Source organism: Hibiscus syriacus, unplaced genomic scaffold (assembly GCF_006381635.1).
Source record: "Hibiscus syriacus cultivar Baekdansim isolate YM2019G1 unplaced genomic scaffold, ASM638163v2 tig00002511_pilon, whole genome shotgun sequence".
Classification (NCBI taxonomy): domain Eukaryota; kingdom Viridiplantae; phylum Streptophyta; class Magnoliopsida; order Malvales; family Malvaceae; genus Hibiscus; species Hibiscus syriacus.
In genome coordinates this window covers 241,548-246,374 of record NW_024061932.1, presented here as the reverse complement: position 1 = coordinate 246,374, position 4,827 = coordinate 241,548, and the positions used below count along the sequence as shown (strand labels likewise).

The 4,827-nt window shown below is 35.5% G+C and overlaps 1 pseudogene; it reads left to right on the top strand.

Moving 5' to 3' along the window:
* The first annotated feature begins 774 nt into the window (after positions 1-774).
* Positions 775-4,106, top strand: LOC120147296 (annotated as a pseudogene).
* The last annotated feature ends 721 nt before the right edge of the window (positions 4,107-4,827 follow it).

The following is a 4,827-nucleotide window of genomic DNA, read 5'->3' as shown; positions in this document are numbered from 1 at the left end:
TGCTTCCCTGCCTACGACTTATCTAGGTCTTCCTTTAGGCCATAATAAAAATTCCAAAGCTTTGTGGTAACCAGTGATGGACAAGGTTAAGGCTCGTTTGCAGAGCTGGAAAGGTAAATGTTTATCATTCGCGGTCAGGCTTACTCTGATTAAATTAGTATTAAACAATTTACCCGTTTACTTTATGTCATTATTCCCTATTCCAAAGACTGTAGCAGATTCTTTAAACAAATGTATAGCTTCATTTCTATGGAAGGGTAATTTAGATAGGGGAATACATTGGGTAAAGTGGGAGACTATTTGTGGGCCAAAGTCCTTTGGGTATTTAGGTTTATTCGATGTCAAAACTAGGAACAGAACATTGCTTAACAAGTGGTTTTGGCGTTTCGGTGAGGAGAATGAAAGTCTTTGGAAAAGAATTGTTTAGGCTAAGTATAATTATGTTCTAGATTATGTTTTCCCAGGAGTGGTTAACCTGAGAAAATCATCTTGGGTTTGGCGTTCTATCGTCAACTCGATACTTTCCAATGAAGGTAATTTGTTTCCTGATATTAGGTGCATTATGGGTAATGGTGCTAAAATAGATTTTTGGAATGATCATTGGACTGAAATGTTTTTTCTTAAAGCTTATTTCCCTAGATTTTTAGCTTGGCTTTGAAATAATCTGGGAAGATTATTGAGTTTGGGTCTTGGGAGAATGGGGCATGGGTTTGGAGGATAGAGTTGAGGAGAAATTGTTTTGCTTGGGAGACTTCTCTTTGGGCGGATTTCTTAATGGTTCTTAGAAGGGCTGTTAGCTCAGCTCCTGCTCCTGACAGATTATATTGGGGTGATGCCCCTAATGGTGGTACACACCTAAGTCGTTTTGTTCAAAGCTCGCTGCAGTCGGCAAAGTGGAAGATTCTATCTGGAAAGTTGTATGGTGTAATTTTGTCCCTCCTAAAGTTTCTGTTTTTGTTTGGAAAGTTGTGCACCAAAGATTGTCGGTTACCTCAGAGCTAGAAAATAGAGGTGTTTGTTGTTCCGAGAATATTCTTTGTTCTTTCTGCAATTATAATCCTGAAACTATCAACCATGTACTGTGTCATTGCAAATGGGTCTGGCAGGTTTGGCAAAGATGGTGTTCTGTGTGGAACATTAGTATTGTTTTCCCTTTTAATGTTAAAGTATTACTATAGCTATGGGTTTCACATAAAATCAAAAAGAAATTACGTGCATTATGGTACATCGGGTTCTTTGGATTTATCTGGCAAATTTGGTTGTTTAGAAACAAAATCAGGTTTGAGGGTAGTCCTTTCTCGGTGGATCAGATGTTTCATCAAGCTATTGTTCAAATAGGTATTTGGGCTAAATCGAATTGGCTTATGTTGATCCCGAGTGTTCAAGATTTTGTCCGATGCCCCGAATCCTTTGTGCTTGGTTGTTGTTGAATGGTTACTTAATATTTGTTACAGATCATTGTTGTTGGCTACCCTGATTCGGTCTTCTTCTTCTCCAGCTTATGGTGGAGGATCGGTTGAATAGCAGCTCCTTTCTGGTTTTACGTACTGGAATTTGCTTTCCAGTAGTGGTTGTTTTTAAGCAGATTTTGTGATTGCTTTGAGGAAGCTTGTATCAGTGTTGTATATATTTTACTATTCCTTTTATCGTCCTCGGACTGCCACCGCTTCAAGGTATACTCTTTTTCCTCCAAATTAGGTTCTAGGGAGGTTTTTTTTTTACCAGATTTCAAAAAAAAATCCAAACTTAATGAATATAAATAATTTGTGTGTAAATGTCTATAAATTTGTATATTTCTAACGTATCATTCATTAATTTATCATTTATTATCTTTACATCCATGCATTTGATTGTGGTTTTGGTAAAATGAAGCAATGTTACTTTATATCAAGGGTTAATGGAATAATGTCCAACATAAATGGATCACAATCTATGTTAATTTTTTAGGTAAAGGGATATCCTTTTCAAATAAAATCGAGTGAATTAAATGATTTCTAAGGTCAATTATTTTTACAAGGAAATTCACCCTTAATTTAAATTTTGGACTCAAATATGTAAAATTCCATTATTTTAGGCAACATATAATCAGGAGCAGGAGGTACTAATTTTGGGTGTTGTGGGGTGCTTACCTTTCTCCACCTATAATTGACTCTCGAATCCTTAAAAATGAATTTATGGACATCCTTTTCTTACCATGTTGATCTTGCTGTTTCATTGTTCAAATGTCTCAGGTTCATTATTGTATTTGCTCAACACAGGTTTTCTTTCTACTATTCCTGCTCCTGATGGATCTTCTCCTTACGAAATACTGGCACTTGACTGTGAAATGGTAAATTCCTGTGTCAGTTTATGACTTAATCATAATGACGTTTTACTTATTTGTGGAATGAGATAAAATCATGTAAACTGTTAGAGAATGTACAGTGACAAGGTAACGTTTCTTTCTTAAGAAGAAATTAGCTAAAATCCTACAAGAGCTCGAGATCTTTTCCTAGAATTGCTTTGGCTGGCTAATTTGTCTCTGTTCCCACCAGTGGTTTGGAAGTAGTCTATTTGATTGATAGTCTTGTTATCTTGTATCACTAATCTTATACTAAACTTACAAATGTTCATATCTGGTGTGAATTTATGTTATTGTTTTCTTAAGTTGAAAATAACTTTTATATAATCTTGAATGACTGTGCTTCTTACCTTTGGATGTGGCTATTGATTTTACTTGTATTTGTGTAGTTGATCTTATGTGCTCATCGTGACGGACTTCATTTATTTCTCATATTTTTGTCTTCTTATGTTCATGTAGTGTATAACAAGTGACGGTTTCGATCTTACAAGAGTGACCTTGGTTGATATTGAAGGACAGGCATGTTGTACAGAGTTTCTCCTCTTTTCTTTCATTTTTATGATTTCACGTACATTTTGTAGTCAACTATTTTCTTGTATTATGTGCATGTTGTGTTTGTGGATTTAATTTACGTTTATTTCTTTTAGATAATTTTGCTTGTGACCTATGATTGGCATTTATTGTATCAAATACAGATCATCCATCATATCACTTTTTATCGACTTTTTTTCCAGAACATGTTACACATTCCCGTTAAAGAGACTGAAAAAAAAGAAGCAACCCATCTTTTTATTGCCGCAGCATGTAAATGTTACAACTCATTTACTAGATAAAATGGCTAAAGCTGCAATGACTGTTTTGTTGACAGGTTGTACTGGATAAATTGGTTAAACCATCAAATCCTATCACTGATTACAACAATACAAGGTAAATGTTAATTGAAACGTTGAAGTTAGCTCTTAATAGATTTTGTTCTTCAACTGCAGACTTGATGAGAAGCTTTAGTTGGATCCTGACAAAGGCATTTTATTTTACACATTTTACTTTCCAGATACATGAAAATTATGTTTCTTTTGTCTATGATCTCTTAGTGCCATGTGGTTTTTATAGAAAAGCATTGGTCGAGACTATGCAGGTTATCTTTTGTTTAAAATTTTCCCATGTTTCAATTTTTTTATCCGAATTTGGATTGACAGATTTGATATCTTTGGTCATCCAACTCGGAGATCTTTCTCCCTCTCCCTATACACATACCCAAGTTATTATCTCCTCTCTTTAAGCCAATTCATGATTTTCTTTATTGCTTCAGCAGGTTTAGTGGAACTACATACAGATGTTGAGTGGAGTTACTACGACTCTTCAAGATGTTCAGGTTCATTCCCTTCGTTAATCATCACCAATCAATAATTTTACTGCAATATTGTTAAATCAATGTTCCATTAAAAGATATTTCATACGTAAATTATTGATAGTTGCTTCGCGTCTTCTGGAAGATTTTCTAAAGCTGGTTCACAAAGATACCGTCTTAGTTGGACATTCCTTGAAGAGTGACTTATTAGCTTCGAAGATTTCTCATGATTTGATAATTGATACCTCTGTATTATACAAACACCCTCGTGGTGGATCTTACAAAAGCGCTCTTCGAGTTCTTGCCAAGAGATTTCTTTATAGGGAAATACAGAAGTCTGGGACCGGACATGATAGCATCGAAGATGCAAAAGCTGCTATGGATTTGGTTCTGTTAAAGATTAGAAATGGCAAGTAATTCTTTTCTATGCATTCGCACATTTCGACATCACATGATAGAAATTTGCACAGTTTACATCCTTTTACATCAAGAACTAGAATATAGCTTGTAGCTGAAGGGTTATAATACAATTACTTTTGTTTCTTGATGTATATACTTATATGTATGTAACTTCTTACAATGTCTTTTCTTCTTGTGTTGGGACCTGATTTTGGTTCGCCGCCATCCTTTATGCGCAGAAAGTTCCTTACCCTTTTGGGTGAGTGTGGCAAGACCTCCTCTTTCATTGATGATATTTCCATAGTCAAGCGATATGCTTCTGAGTCATCCCATGCGATCCCGGTTTGCTCTGAAGATGAGACTCTTTTAAAGGCTAGAAAAGAGGTAAGGCTTTGTTGTTGCTTTTCTGGTATACCTTCATCTGTTCCAGCTGGCTTATCAACTTCTTAAATTATGCATTCTGCTTGGTCAAGAACGATCGTTTACACTTCGTCTGTACACAGTTTTCTGAACTCAACTCCTATTTCAGAAAACAAACCGAAGACGAAGTAAATTTGAATGGGAAGCTTGCGGAGATGATATCATTCGTTACATGTGATAAGAAACCAGCCAAACAAAAAGGAGTCAAATACAATATTTCAACTGAGCTCAAGGAAATTTTAACTCGCATTGATGCTATGGTTCGTAATCTTCACACTACATTACCCGCTAACTCTATTTATAGTATACACCAGGCATG